Source organism: Zeugodacus cucurbitae, chromosome 5 (genome assembly GCF_028554725.1).
Source record: "Zeugodacus cucurbitae isolate PBARC_wt_2022May chromosome 5, idZeuCucr1.2, whole genome shotgun sequence".
Lineage (NCBI taxonomy): Eukaryota > Metazoa > Arthropoda > Insecta > Diptera > Tephritidae > Zeugodacus > Zeugodacus cucurbitae.
In genome coordinates, this window is record NC_071670.1 from 13,245,940 (window position 1) to 13,263,037 (window position 17,098).

Below are 17,098 nucleotides of genomic sequence, written 5' to 3' on the forward strand. Positions count from 1 at the left end.
ATGAATATAAAAATAGTATGTCACTCTATAAACCCTTTGGCATCAAATTTTCTATTTGGTATGCCATTTCATTTTTAGTGAGAAACTATATTTTGTATTCCATATAAAGATAAACTATAGCGGTATATAATATTTTTTAGCTATAAACCTGTTGAGAATTCCAAGCATGCATGAGAATGGAACTAACAAATTAATTTAATTACTGTTATCGAAAAAGTTCATATAATAAACAAATTTGTAAATTTGGAAAACCTTTTTCATATAAACTTCTTTAGAATTCCAAGCATGAGTGGATATTAAATGAAAACGTATTATTACAACTTATGTGGACAATATTATTCAATATTACAACGTTGAAAATATATATTAGCTTTCTGGGTACCTTTTGAACCTTCAAAGTCTCTATTTGAAGGCACAAACTGAATTCAATTCTACGTTGCAGGAGAAAAGTCAATTATGAAAAATATGGTCGGAAACCGTGCGATAGATAAACTTTAAAATCATAGTTTATGGATCGTTATTTAGGTATAAAAAATTCTCAAGAATCGATTACCGCGGCGTTAATTTTAGGAAGCTAATGGTACCTTGTTGTATAATTCTTCCCAGACGAAGATTGTAATTTGTGAACATCTCTAGGGAAATCAAATATAATTTATCAATCGATCTCAAGATTTTATATATTATGTTTAATACTGGATTGGATTAAAAAAGGTTTTTCTAAAAGTATTGTCTTTTATCTGTAATTTTTAGTTACATGGTATTTAACTCTCCGTTATCTAGGTCGAATGTGGTGGTAAATCAATATTGATAACAAACCACACAAAAACTATTCGGACGGCTTTTATGATATTCGACGTGAGCAGAAGCAATGACTTCTCTTGAAATATTTTACCTTTAAGCACACCACACCATCTTGTCCTTCATTTAAAAATTGTTGTCTAAAGCATGTAATGAAATGTATTCCGTTGAAGTCGGAGCAAATGAATTGAAAGCAAATACTTTTATAGACTTTTGTAGACGTGAACTTTGGGTGGCGCACAGACAGTGTAAATGCCCGAAGTGTACCGGTTAAAAGCAAAATAACGAGTAATGAATTGCGAAAGGTGTGACCTTTTATATAGCGCGAAATAAATTAGTAAATGAGAGTAGGTAGTGAGTGGGTAGCAATCACTCTGATTGTGGGAAGGATTAAAAGCAGAAAAGTGTACTTTAAACAATTAATTTATTTGATATTTTTATTTGATAAATTAAAATATTTTAATAAATAATTATTTAATAATTCGACGAAAAGATATTGAACTTAATTTTTTCGAACTAATTAATTAGAAGCATAGTTTGGAGTTATAGAAAAGATAAAAAGAAATAAATAAATGTCGAAAAATTCTACAAAAAAATTTAGCATTTTATTATTTTATTTTTTTTACAGGCATTCAAAGGCAGACTTTTGAAATTCGACCAACAAGTGATACATCGTCTTTGAGAAAAATAATTAATCACTATATAATTAATAAAGAATAATGTGAGCTGAAATTTCTGAAAACCTTTCAAATGCATTGAAATGCGTTGCTCATACGCCCCACCCAACCAGCGGTATACATATGATAAATTACCAACAGCAGCGAAGGCATAAAAACTACAAAAAGTGATTGAGTGTTATCTATATTGGCTATAGGCCACAGCATACACCTGAAATACCAGTTCAAAGAGTGATTGCGAATTATTAAAGTGATTATATAAGCGCAACAGCGCCAACTAATTAAATGAAGCTAATTTGTGCAAGTGCGTGAGTGTGGCTTAAACGTAATTAAATAAAAATAGGTGCATAAAAAATACACAACAAGAAATTTTATACCAAAACAACAACAACAGCAAACAGCTTAAGCGTCTAGCGATCGACAGCATGACCGAGAACAAGGATAAACACGCCGTCAGCAGTGGCGACAGCACAGAAATTGCCAGCAGTCACAACAACAACGCACAAGGCCAGAGCACAACTGCCGGCGGCGATGGTAACAACATCAAACCGAAGGATAAGAAAAATGTCAGCGAAACGACAGTCGCGCTGGCGGATACGCAACATGAAGGAGAAAAGGATAAAGCGCCGCATGACAGGTGAGTGTGAAAGTGTGGCAAATGAGAGAGAACGCAATAAAAAATGACTATGTATAGCACGAGACACACATATAAACATAACTGTATTTGATAAATATTTAAACCATGTTGTGTGTATATAAATATGAAAAATATATATTTACAAAGTGCTCAAGCTCTGTCTATACATACAAAATTGAAAGTGTGTATGTTGGCCTGCCGCCTGACTGCACGTTGTTGTTTATACAAGTTGGGGGAAATCGTATACATATTTATATATATTACGAGTACATATGTGTAACCGTCAAGAAAAGACAAATGACTGCTTTGTCTAAGCCAAGTGATACGTTTTAATAAACTTATCTGCGTGAGTGGCTTTATTTTATGTATATATTATCTAAGTCTACATAGATATATTACATTAAGAAGATGTACATATATTGTATGTAGAAGATTTATAGCTGAGAGAACCTTTTTTCATTTAACTTCACCTCAATTTCGCGTTGTGCCTTTTTTATCCGCGTTGACTCGCAAAATTTAAAAGAAAATTGTTTACAGGCATGCGACTATAGTTCGTCGTCTAAGTGGATTAACCTTGGTTGACATTAAGTAGCGGCACTGAAAATAAATACAAGGGCAAGGACACACAGTCGAGCGTAAATTGATAAAGGAAATAAATAAAATTGATAAAAATTATATTCTAAATGGAAATGGTTGTTGTGGGGCCCATAGTAATTATATTTGATATTAAAATTTCAGTTTGTTTGTGTAGCATGGTGCTTGCGCCAAACTTACTGTGTAATATAGTAACATACATTTTTGGTACAATAGCAGAACATTAAAAGCGTTAATTTCAAATATACAGTGGAACTTCCATAACCCAAACTTCCTTAACTTGAAGTTCTCCATAACTCGAACTATTGAATTGGCAATAGAAGTTAAATTTCATACCAGAACATAATACAAAATTTAAAATTTCACTATCGAGGCAGAATTTCAAAAGAGTCACTCTATACCGTATGGTGGCGAACAAAAAATATAATATTACACTTATGGATTTCATAAATCATATTTTTCCTATTTTTTGAATCAAAATATTATATTTTAATTGTTTAGTTCCAAATAATTTCAAATGACAGCACAAAAACTTTTAAACATTAAAACGTTGCCTACATTTAGGGTTCATTTTGCAAACTCGCATACCTAAAATAAACCAAATGTGGAAAGAAAGTCTATATTACATGTTAGATATATCCTCTGTTTAACATATGGCCAACATTTTGTATGACCAGCTTTCGGTTCTACTCATTATGTAAAAAAAACACAAACATTGTACAAGGTTAGACTGCTATTGCTCAGAAACATGTAGTTATTTATAGGAGTATAAAACTTCGCCTTGTTTGAACTTTAAGAAATTATGTTGCTTATGGCCTTTTCGGAAGCTAACATTTTAATTGGGTTTTTATTAAGCTTTATTATACTATACTCACTTATATAATAGTAAAACATTGCCTACATTTAGGCTAAATTTTAGCGAAGTCACATACCTAAATCGATATTAAAATCGTTACTCTATTGTTTAATCGACACAGTTATAGCAAACCCGAAAGTATGTAAAATCTGATCAAAGAGAAACTATTGCTCACAAATAGTATTTAATTGTCAGTAAATTAATATTTTTCTGAAATACAATTTAATTTCTATCAAATTAACAAGCCTATTCTGCTACTACTTTTTCTGAAATGTCCTAAATCACACTGTGTACATAGGAGTCTACATATATTTGGTTTTCAATCTCAACCGCAATTAAACAATGACAGTGAAACGTTGCCTACATTCAGGCGCATTTACCAATGTCACATACATAAAGCGATATTAGCAAATAATGTGTTTTAGTTTGCATACGAAATACCGAAATGTTTTTACTTCTTATTAAATTTAGCATTAACTAAGATTTAATTGCTTAATTAAAATTTAATACCTCGACTATTCACTAAAATCTTGAAAAAAAAATTAAATACTATTTAGTATATAAATACTAAATATAATTATAATTAATAGCCAGAAATGCATAGCATTCATATTAAATTTCAGTTTTTATATAATTGCTTCATTGCTGAGTGCTGTTGTCATTTAATTAATGAAATTGTTTAATTAGTACGCAATAATTTACTGCTTGGCATTTCAGTGAAATAAAATAATATAGTTGAGCAATAAAAAGGCAATTACGCAATTATTGTGGTGAAGTAGAGAGTAGAATGCGACAAAAAAAAATATAAAAAGAAATTATAAATTATAGAATATAGTATGTATTATGGTAAATATGACGTGATTTAAACAGCAAACACAGGAAATTATATTTTTAGCATATTTCAGCAAATATTTGAACAATTTCGCATTTAAAGTTTTATGAAATTCAAATTGGTTTTAATGAAAATTTATTTATTTATTGATGAGTAATTTTTTATACCAATTTGGGTTTAAATTATAAAATTTCTAGTAGGTAACTGTACCAGCAATATTATACCCTTGATATAAAATGATATACACTCTGAAATATACGCTCACACACATAATTAGGCATCCTAAATTAGCGTCAATATCCAATAATTAGTAATTTCAGTTCCGTTTATGCGTTTATTTGTGATATACTTATGCATAAACAATCTTTACATACATGTTTATTCATGTTCAAATGATTATACATTTGTATATCTACATACATATATCATTTATAAATTCAATTCTAAATTTATACAAACTACCCACACTATCGGCTTACATTTGTAGTTTGTGCTTAAGTCGCCTAATCCCCTCGGCATTAGCAATATTTTCATGAGTGGAAATTAATAGCTGCTAATGTCATAAAGCCAAAAATGCTGGAAAATTAACATAAACTCAACAAATGGTTGGCTAAATTTAGTTAATGGAGAGTCAGTAATCAATTTCTGAGGAATTACATACATATACTCGTATATACAATACATTGGAATATACATGAGGATAGTAAGAAAAAGTTGTCTTACGTCTTTGGCATCTGGCAAAATTTGTTTAAATCTATTGGCAGTCACCAATACTATTTCGATGACATTGAAGCTATACGTTTCTAATCATTTTACACATTTTAAAATTTTTCAATGAATGACAACTCTGTTTCTATTTATTTATGAATTAATTGTCCTAAATGCTTTAATCAAAAACTTTATTAAGCCTCTTACTTTGAAAGCACATTTGCAGTATTTTAACGATATGTGGCAACCATGCTCCAAAATGTGTCTAAATTTATTTTCAGATAATACTCGATAGAAGGTTTTCTAGGGTGACTTAATTAAGACTCTAAAATATTCCATTTGAGCGTCCTAGAAATTACTCGTGGACCTTTCAATTATATATATTTTTGCGATGAAAAGGTTATCACCTGCAATTTACAATTCTAAATACTGGCCTAACTACTAACTACCATATAATATGATATATGGCGCCCTTCGTACTGACTTCATACATAAGTCTGAAAAAGCTATTTGTATCATCATTCTAGTCCTATATTATTAAGATATTCATAACTTATATGGTTAATTGTAGTAAAATATGGAAATCGGGAAAGCTTAACTGAGCACTGAGCATAAAATATATAACCGCACTGACACTTATATATTATATTTTATAGAAATCAGTACATCGATAATTATATTTAATAAATTCTTCGTTGGAAAACTAAGTTTAAAATTTCTAGTCATTTCGTATATTTAATTAGGTCTAGAATTATTTTAGACATACCCTTATGCACGTTTCTCTAGACATTTCATTGAAATCTTGTAAAAGTGTTTACTAACCGTTCCAAATGAACATCTCGAAGGTATTGTACACAGTGGATTGATGCGAAAAGCAAAGATGAGCGTATGAAGAACAGAAAAGCATAATCAATATTCAGAAAGTAACAATTCGTTCAATTGAATTATTCTGCTCTGAACTTATATATGCTACTGAACTTACATATATATAGTATATAGATTTATTGTTATTTTACTTTGTCTCTAGCCTTAGTGCTAATTTAACAATTTAATTTTTCTTTTCTCTCGATATTGTTCTTTGTCTTATTTGTTAATCCGCTATGTGCCCATTCTTATTCTAAAATATGCAATTTTGTTTAAGCTTTCACTTCAGATTACGTATTGTCTTGTTTGCTGCTCCAATATGTACCCAGCCTTAGTAATAATTTTAAAATTCGCTCTTTTGCTTTAATTTCCCACTCAAGTTTACATCACTTTATTATTTTTTGATAATAAATTATAAATAATAAATGTATCACAGTTATTTTAATTGCCCTAAACCCATACTCCTTTTATTAACGCTTTCCAATACCCAATTGCATACATTATGTTCACTTTTTCCCTGAACCCATTAAATATGCTCTTTAATGCTCAAACTTATAGGCGAGTCAAAGACAGAAAGTTATTTTTAATAAAAAATGATTTTCGATACAAAAGCTTCATTTAAAATTCAATAATATTTATGAAAGCAAAATGGATTTGCTCGTCTAAAAAGAGACTTATGAAGCAGTATTACAGAATTTTATAAATTTCTTCACCCACTTAAAATGGATCTCAACTACAATAGACACACACAGTTACATGAGAATACAAAGCATATAATCCGCATAGCTGCACTTACAGCGCAGCGCACTAAAGCTTTACGTTTTATTTCGCTTTAAACTGTAACTTTGCTCTTTCTGTATGTGCGAGAAGAACTTTTACTCCACAAATCAGCTGCGTGATTAATCATAATCAGCCAAAGTTTGCTGGCTTCCGTGTATCGAAGCTTTCGAAATGCGAAAAGCCCTGTAGGAAATATATCCAGTGATTATACACCCAAGAATGAGACAGAAGTAGAATACGATATGATTTCTCGAAATAATAAATCTACTTGACACGTCACAGTCAGAAGTCCACATCACAAGATCATATTAGAGTTACAACAATAATAGAAAAACAATTTTTAAGGGAACAGCTACTGAATCTCGATATGTCGAAGAACTGTTGTATTAAATCGAACTCAGTTCCTAGCAAACCGAGAGGAGAAGATGTTTTTAGAGATCCATCTATCACTACCTATTCATCCTTATCTATTTCAATTGAAGCAACAAACTCGAAATAACATTTCTAAATTTCTTTTAACAGTTCACATTATTTTTTGTGAAAGCAATCTATCAATCCTCAGCTGAGATATTGCAAAAATATACTTTTTACAGTGGACGATTGAACAAGAACTTCAACAAACTTTCTTTTGTAAATCCACTCGAGTTTCTTCGAAGTACCATTTTCCTTCCAGATTAATATTAGGCGTGTTTTATTTGACCAGCAAATTAAGCTATTAGCTTATTTTGTATGGAAGACTTAGCCAACATAATTATGTTGGCTTGTCATAAGCTATCATAGCTTGTATATTGAACTAGAGGCATTGCCAGTTCATCGTTTTTTTTCATTCACAATAGTTGGGGTTTTTCCAAAAAAATGTAGTTGGCAATAGCGAGAAACCCCATTTTGACAGATAAAAATGTAAACAAACCAAAATTTTAAATTCTATCGAACTTTATCCATATTTATTTAGACCATCCCGGATCTAATAATGATTGTAGATTCCTTAAAAGCTCAGAATATTATACAAAAGCGGTAAACAAAAGGAAATTTGAATTATAAATTCAACTTTTTTTTTTTTCAAATAAATTACATTTCAGCTGAGAGTTCGGGCCCGCATTGCCAACACAATTCATTTTTAAGCGAAGATATGAAATAAGCTAAATGCGTTTTATTGGTCCATGATTTAGCTATTAGCTTGTGGTGGTCAAATAAAACACGCCTATTATATCACCCTTCTAGCATTTTCGATATCGTGGGCTATCTTCGAGCTAATTTACTAACTTATGTGAAATGCAGTAATAAGTCTGTTGATCATATAGAGAGGCCAATTGAACTCCAACCATTGGTACTGTCAGTTTGGCACCTTAGTGGACACCAGTGGACTTTATTACCGTAGATATTTTATTTATGGAAAAGACTAATTACCTTCTTTTGGCGCCACTACCTCGAAAGAGCATCCTCCTTGCGTTCAAAATAAATGAGCTCTTGAGGTGAAATTATACATACAAGTATTTGTAATATTTTATCGAATCTTTATTACCTCATTATCAATATCGAGTTACATCTGAATCAAGTGAGATTATTTATAAAATGCTCTCGGAACTTTTTAAATAAATTTTACTGTTGAACGTTAGCCGTAACCATCATGTTTTGAATTGTTGAATTGCTTTTGTAAGACCTCTTCGCTCTAGACGAAGTAACACCTATATCTAATATGCACAGATCCTCTGCAAGTATACTCGAAAGAAATATATTAAGATAGTTTCATTTCTTCGAGAGATGAATAAGATGTCAACTATTCGAAGGTAAACATTTCACTGGTTTCTTGGGATCACGTCTTAGAAAGCAAACTTATGACGTGAAGCGGATAAATTTCCTTGAGGCCATCTCTTAGTATAGTCGAACAGAAAACACTTTTCATAAATCCTCTTTCTTTCCGATAAATTTCAGAATTCTACTGAGATTATTCTTTGAACGAATGTTTCCAAGAAATTGTAGGATTCGATGAGCTTTTAATTAACACTGAAAGTGTAGTTGAGCTTATATTTTCAGAAGTTTCGTTCATTTCCCTACTCAACCCTTCGAATTAGTTGAGTTTCTCATACGGAATCATTTCCTTTCCTGTCCGAGCACTTTAGAGCTCTCAGTATACTGGCATAATCAATGTACGTACAGATGAGTGATGAAATACGAAATCGACAAGAAATGAAAACTAACAACTTTTTAATGACTACAAATGCTGTAACAACAGAAAGCGTGAATATAATGGAACGAATGTAAATAACGTGCTGATTGAAGTCTACTCAGGGTTGTAACAGCGAAAAATGAGAAATACAAAAATCAGAAAAATTAAATTTGAATAGTACACCAGATGGTAAGGTTACGGTACAAAAGGAATTAATCTTTTAAAGTAATTAACCCTGATTCAACTAGTTTTAAATTAGTAAGGTAAGGCTTGGTAGCTAAGTGAAAAGTCGAGTTGAGTTAAGTCAAAAGTTTATCTGTTGAACTTGTTTGACATAGTAGAAAGAGGAAGCTACCATTAGAGGTTACAAAAACGATCGTTTTTCTTAGTGACAAAGCACCTACCAAGGCTATAATGAACAGGAGTTGAGAAGACCCAACAAAATTATGCCGCCAGTCTATCGACCTCAAAGAAAAAATAAGTCTCGAGCGTGCCTCTATAGTAAAGTTAATAGATGTCTTTATGTTGTTTCCGGTTGTGCTAAGGTTTTGATGGCATGAATGTGATAACTATGTTGCGATATAAGGTGTCCCTCCTTTCTTATGAGAAAGTAGTGCCGTATTGACAGTCTTTCCGGAGAAGTATCAAGATCTGTTCCGCTTACGTAGAACCGTCTGTTTAGAGTATGTTAGGCTATCGAATTGTTTATGGGTTATTATTGTAAGTCTCCAACTGACTTCTATACATTAGAGTTTTATAAAGCGGAATTGCACATCGTGGTCACTGCTGTATCTTTTTATCTAATAGGTGTTCCCTGAAAGTAAGCACAGTGAGGATTTTGATGATTTATTTATCGGATGACAAATTCTTGCCTTGAGGAAGTTCTTTCTGAGAATTTTAATTTTCTACTACTCCTCCTAGATTTCATTTGTTTCTAAAGATGACTTTGCTGATCTGCCTGCAAGCTCTTTCCCACTCTCTGGGTATGACATTTTTTCGGTTTTATTATGGTTAGTTCAGTGATTCCCGCTTAAGTGCCCCCGTTTAAGTACCTTTCCCGCTTAAGTGAGCATATTTTGCGACAGCGGGGATTACTGTATAAAAATTCGGCAGATTACACTAACAGAACCTTAAAGCTTGTCGTAGGTCACTGAGTATCTAAGCAAAAATAAGTTGTTTTAGAAAAAACTTTAACTGTGATTATGTGAATGAGTTTCACTTTAATGCTAGGAACATATACTTTAAAATGGAAACAAAAGTCACCACGAAGGGATATTTGGCAAAAGTAAAAAAAGAATATATGATTACAAGAAGGTCGGCATGAGCTTAGCATATAAATTAGTTACGGTAAATTGAGGAAGATTCAAGAACAAAGGTCTGATGATATGTGCAATTGATAAGTAAAATTTAAGCAATGAGAAAATGGATGCTGCGGCGTGCTCATGAAGGCTTATTGGTAAAAGAAAGTCAAAGGAATTATAAACTCAAACTCAGTTTGAAATGACAGCAAAAGCTGGCTGTTGACAACAAAAAGTGGTACTACATTGCTGAGCAGTAAAATTTAAACCTAAAAGAACCTATAAAGTCTAGCAAAGCACTTAACAACTCACTAAGCATGTTGCCGGCTGAATACCGAAAGAGGATGTTAAAATTATTGACAAATTTGCTTAATGCACGGTAAATAGACGAGGGTATAATAAATGCAAGGAAATGCGATTATAAATTCCAGTAGCGTAAAGGGTAGTGAAATTCAAGGAAATCGAGACGAGCCGTTACAGAAAGAGATGGTGAAGGGTCTGCCAATGAAGGGTTTTGACAGCTAAAATTGCAGGGAGATGAATCTAGGAATATTAGAGTGGAAGACGAAAGCGGTGCGTAGACTTTACCGCTAAGCCTGCAAATGAAGGACCAAAACTAGTGAAAGCTCTAGCGAACATATAACCGGACCAAGAAAAATTATGAGTACAAACAAAAGGGCTTATAAGCAGGCAGTGATGTGAAAATGTACACACAAAGCACTGAGTGCAAAATCCAGTAACTTGTAAATTGTGGGAGAAAAGGAAAACACTTGAAAAGTTTTTTATTTTCGTGAGCAAGGCGGGCACATACTATACTATATACCTATATCTGATGTACTCATTAGTCACGGGTGTGGTAATTTCTTAGTGCCAATGAATGCTCTCCAAAGGATTGTGTTAGAACAAAAGGAAAGTCAAAAGCATGCCGAAGATAAATGGTGCAGACAATGAAGTGATAAGATGGACTCGCGCCGTGTGGCTAAAGGAATGGATGAAAACGGGTTAAACGTGTCAGACACAAGGAGAGACAACTATTGTGTGGAAAGGAATTCAATTGAATTGAGCGGCTCTGAGCTGAGTCGAGTCCCTCTACTGGCTAACAAATACACAGGCTTGTTAATAAGTGAATTGTGTGAGAAAAATATTTTATTTTATTTAATTAGCTTGTTAACGTCATTGGCAGGATGGAAAGCGGAAGGAAAATGCGCAAAAGGATTGCGGTGAATTGATGATGACGGTTGTTGTCCATGGTGATAAGCGTTGGAAGAAAGGATGGCGTCTTTATTGCTTTTGGTTTTGTGTGAACGAAGGTTACAAAAGTATAAAATGCAGATTGAGGAAAGAGGAGGAGTGATAAAGAAAATCTTAAGAAAACGCAATTTCGTAAAACAATTATAGTTTTTTCGTTAACTTTCTTTCTCACTGTTCACTTAAGCTTTGACTCTCACTTTTATTTAATATATTTCGCCTTTTCCCTACCTATGTATATCCATTTAAGTAAATACGTATATATTGCTACAAATGTTAATTAAATTATCACTTCGACACAAATTTCTTAGTTAATTTGTTTTTTTCCTTCTTCTTCCCTTGACACTCAGAAAGTTATGGTCTAATGGCGTGCAAATTATGCATTAATTATCCTTTGGGTGTTTGGATATGAAAACTTTTTTCACAGTTAATTAGAGGATGGAAATGTTGAGGACGACATGAGTGGACTTCTTGAATAATATACATATATAACTAAGGACGAAAGTTGTGACGTGCAAAAAGAGTGGATAGTTCATAATTTCGGGATTTTCTGTATTGTTTTGGATTTTGTAATTTTACCCACATTTTAGGTGATTTATTTGATAATTATCCGTTAATGCTTTTCATCAACCTCTGGTCATATTACGGTTTTATTTCGAGACTACAACGGGTTTGGAAATATTAACCTTTCCACAACTTAATAAATTTGTCACGGTGTTATTTAGGGACTGTTTCATGATTTTGAAATTTTATAATTCCCACATTTTTAGAACGTTTTCTTGTAAATATTTTAACGATTTTTAGCCATTTTCATGTTTCATGTTTAATTTGTAATTCATTTCGGTACAATACCGGCGTTTTGAATTTATTATTTGTTCTGTTTATATTTAATGAAATTAGTTTGAAAACAATTTAGTCGTTTTTAAATATTATTTAACAAATCTTATACGTAATTCTTTCGGCACTACGTCGGAATTTTATTATTACGAAATTTTGATATTTTTTCCGATTTAATGAGACTTAAAATTTTTTCTTACACTTAGTTAATTTTCAACTTCGCTTTAAACATGAGTTGTGAGACTTTTCGGGACTATATACGTGTTTTTTTCAAATTTTATTTTATTTTATTTTTAAACTTATTAATTGTTTTGGAGGTGATTGAAATATCTGACCAAACTATTACGTCCAAAATACATTTCAAAGTCTACACATGTGAGATCAATCACAGAAAGCTCCATCGCGGTGATAATGTCTTCTTACTATTTCCTATCTCTCTTTATTGAAGTGTTATGCAATATTAACATAATTTTTCTCATTATTTGCCACTTTTCACCTTTGTAGTTTCGCCTTGAACACTTAATTTCTCACAGCTGTTACTACGACAAGTGCTTGTTCCACTTTGAGCATCATCTTATTTAAGTGCTTTTGCCGCGAGCCATACTTGATACTGTACAACAATAACAACAGCTTACATTGTTGCAATTTATAGCACAAAATATATTCTTATAACTAGCACCACTGCGCTGATTCTCTTTCACTTCATTCACTTCTCCAATAATAAGCTTCTGCGGTTTTTGTTGTGCTCCATTTTGTGGACAATAAATGTGTTGGGTAAAGAAGGTGTCTTTGGCACAACAGTCGGAAAATTCAGCCTCCATGACGAAACATCGCCAAACGGCCTGAGGCTGATCGACTTCGCTGGGGCCCGAAATATGGTCGTCTGTAGTACCAGATTCCAGCATAAGAAAATACATCAAGCTACTTGGCTGTCTCCTGATCGAAACACGCGGAACCAAATCGATCACGTTGTGATAGACGGAAGACATGTCTCCTGTGTTTTAGACGTGCGTACGCTCCGAGGACCAAATATAGACTCGGACCATTATCTGGTCGCAGCGAAGATACGCACCCGCCTCTGTGCAGCAAAGAATGCCCGTCAACAAACACAAGGAAGGTTCGACGTCGAAAAGCTGCAATCGCAACAGACAGCCACGAAATACTCTACTCGACTTGCACTCCTGCTCTCTGAGAGCACTCATCAGCATCTCGGTATAAGGGAACTGTGGAACGGCATCTCAAACTCACTGCGTACCGCTGCAGCCGAAACAATTGGTTTTCGGCAACGACAAAAAACAAGCTGGTACGATGAGGAGTGCCGTCTCGCAGCGGAGAGAAAACAGACTGCCTACCTCGCAACATTGCAAACGACCACAACACGTGCGGGATGGGATAGATACCGAGAGCTGAAGAGGGAAGCGAGACGCATTTGCAGACAAAAAAAGAAAGAGGCCGAAATGCGTGAGTACGAAGAGCTTGAGAAGCTGGCAGACAGAGGGAATGCTCGAAAATTTTATGAAAAAATGAAGCGACTTAACGAAGGTTTCAAGACCGGAGCATCCTCATGTAGAGACCAAGGTGGTAATCTGGTAACCGATGTCCAGGGCATACTGGGATTATGGAAGGAACACTTCTCCGACCTGCTGAATGGCAGTGAGAGTACAACACCAGGAGATGGCGAACCCGATCCCCCAATCGATGACGATGGAACAGATGTTCCATTACCCGACCATGAAGAAATTCGAATAGCAATTACCCGCTTGAAGAACAACAAAGCAGCGGGGGCCGATAGATTACCGGCAGAACTATTCAAATACGGCGGCGAAGAACTGATAAGGTGCATGCATCAGCTTCTTTGCAGAATATGGTCGGAAGAAAGCATGCCTGACGATTGGAATCTCAGTGTGCTCTGCCCAATCCATAAAAAGGGAGATCCCACAATCTGCGCCAATTACCGTGGGATCAGCCTCCTAAATATCGCATACAAGGTTCTATCGAGCGTATTGTGTGAAAGACTAAAGCCCACCGTCAACAAACTGATTGGACCTTATCAGTGTGGCTTTAGACCTGGAAAATCGACAACTGACCAGATATTCACCATGCGCCAAATCTTGGAAAAGACCCGAGAAAAGAGGATCGACACACACCACCTTTTTGTCGATTTTAAAGCTGCTTTCGACAGCACGAAAAGGAGCTGCCTTTACGCCGCGATGTCTGAATTTGGTATCCCCGCAAAACTAATACGGCTGTGTAAATTGACGTTGAGCAACACCAAAAGCTCCGTCATGATTGGGAAGGACCTCTCCGAGCCGTTCGATACCAAACGAGGTTTCAGACAAGGTGACTCACTATCGTGCGACTTCTTTAACCTGATGCTGGAAAAAATTATAAGAGCTGCAGAGCTAAACCGAGAAGGTACAATCTTCTACAAGAGTGTACAGCTCCTGGCGTACGCCGATGATATTGATATCATCGGAAGCAACAACCGCGCCGTTTGTTCTGCTTTTTCCCGCATGGATAAGGAGGCGAAGCGAATGGGTCTGGAGGTGAATGAGGACAAGACGAAATATCTCCTGTCATCAAACAAACAGTCGGCGCATTCGCGTCTTGGCTCCCACGTCACTGTTGACAGTCATAACTTCGAGGTCGTAGATAATTTCGTATACCTGGGAACCAGCATCAACAACACGAACAATGTCAGCCTCGAAATCCAGCGCAGAATAACTCTTGCCAACAGGTGCTACTTTGGACTGAGTAGGCAATTGAACAGTAAAGTCCTCTCTCGACGAACCAAAATCAAGCTCTACAAGTCGCTTATCATTCCCGTCCTGCTTTACGGTGCAGAAGCTTGGACGATGTCAACATCAGATGAGACGACACTAGGAGTTTTCGAGAGGAAAATTTTGCGCAAGATTTATGGTCCTCAGAACATTGGCAACGGCGAATACCGCAGACGATGGAACCATGAGCTGTACGAGTTATACGACGACATTGACATAGTTCAGCGAATAAAAAGACAGCGGCTACGCTGGCTAGGTCATGTTGTCCGAATGGACGAAAACACTCCAGCCCTGAAAGTGTTCGATGCAGTACCCGCCGGAGGAAGCCGAGGAAGGGGAAGGCCTCCACTCCGTTGGAGGGACCAGGTGGAGAGCGACCTGGTTACACTTGGGATCTCCAACTGGCGCCGAACTGCGAAGGAGAGAGACAGGTGGCGCACTATCGTCGATTCGGCTATAACCGGCTAAACGGTTGCAACGCCAATCACATACAAATGTGTTTCGGTTATTGCATGGTTTATGGCGTTGCATTGTTAAATTGACTGCACTTGATGAAGAAAAACTGATAAATTGCATTGATCAATTGGAGAAGAAGCAGTAAATGGTTATCGCCTTATTGAATAGTATGTGTGCGTCGATGTCAACATATGGTTTGCGGATGGAAATGCTTTTAATGTAGAAATTATTACTTTTATTTTTTATTGCCTATAATTCATTTTTTTTTTGAAGTTTTACTTATTTAGTTTATGTTTTTTATCATTTTAATAGTATTAGTAATTGAACTATTTATTTCTATTTTATTTAAATTATAAATTCTGATATACTATATTTGCTTTTTTTTCGGAAACATAATTATAACATTGGTTATTTTTTGAAACAAACAATTATTTTAGATTAAAAAAAATATTTATTTAAATAATTTTTATTCTTTAATTATTAATAATAATAATAATTTCTTTTATATTTTATATTTATATTTTTGATAAATATTTTTTTTTATAATTTGTCTGAGCTCCTTTCGATAATGGCCTATTAGTAAAACAGTTTATATGATTCCATACATTTTGTTTATTTATTTGAAATAATCGCTTTTACTTTTTATCATGTAAAATATCTAATTTTATATAATACTTGTTTCCTTATCATTATATATTTTTATAATTCACAGAATTTTCCCAGTTTTTAATTTTCTAATTTAAGCATATTTTGTGTTTGGTGAAGTTTATTATTTTCTGCTTTTATATAAATAATTTATATTCTAATTAATATTTTCAATATCTTTACCTTCTTTTATAATTTTTAAAAGTTATTTTTTAATGTTTCACTTTATTTGAAAATTGCATTTATTTTTATATTATTAATTTTCATTATAAAGTATCGTTATATAAGGCGTATTCACATTCCAACTTGCCATATAAATTGTTCGCTATCCACCACTAACGCTAACACTTTGAAGCACTTAACAAAAACAACTATGTGCATCTGTGTTGGAATTGCGCGCAGACCACCGACCGATCACCGAATGCTTACTTGGCTCAACAGGGCGTATGATTACTGTGCGCTTCTAATATGAGTGTCAAGCACTGCATAGTAATGAGCATAAATAGTGATTGAGCGAGGAAGTCAACGTGTGGCAATGAGCGTGTATTTATTTATATCTATGTGTATGTATGTATGTGTGTATGTATGAATAGTTGCTTCACGAGTGAACTGCTGCTGTGACATTTAATGTTTTGCTTGATTTCCGCTGCGTGCAGTGATTTAACTGCGTTAGTTAGTGCGCGTTTATACTGTCGTTGTCTTTGTTGTTACTTTAGTTATAAACACAAACAAATACACAGACAAATAAGAGAGCACATTGTTGTTGTCGGTATTTTTATTTTTAATATATCTGCATTTTTTGCTTCGACTGCCAAAGTTTACAGGGATATTAAGCATGTTTCCCACTGCGCCGTTCATTAAACATGGAAAAAGAGACATTATCGCCAGCAGCGGTGCCTTTAGTAGCTTGTTAATAAATAG

The 17,098-nt window shown here is 34.2% G+C and overlaps 1 protein-coding gene and 1 pseudogene across 1 annotated transcript in view; one reads left to right on the forward strand and one right to left on the reverse strand.

Moving 5' to 3' along the window:
* Positions 1-17,098, reverse strand: part of LOC128922376 (serine protease persephone-like) — a 106,880-nt gene that overhangs the window by 51,858 nt on the left and 37,924 nt on the right. The gene's annotated exons all lie outside the window — the stretch shown is intronic.
* The window catches only part of LOC128919772 (uncharacterized), a 93,168-nt pseudogene that overhangs the window by 7,405 nt on the left and 68,665 nt on the right, over positions 1-17,098 (forward strand).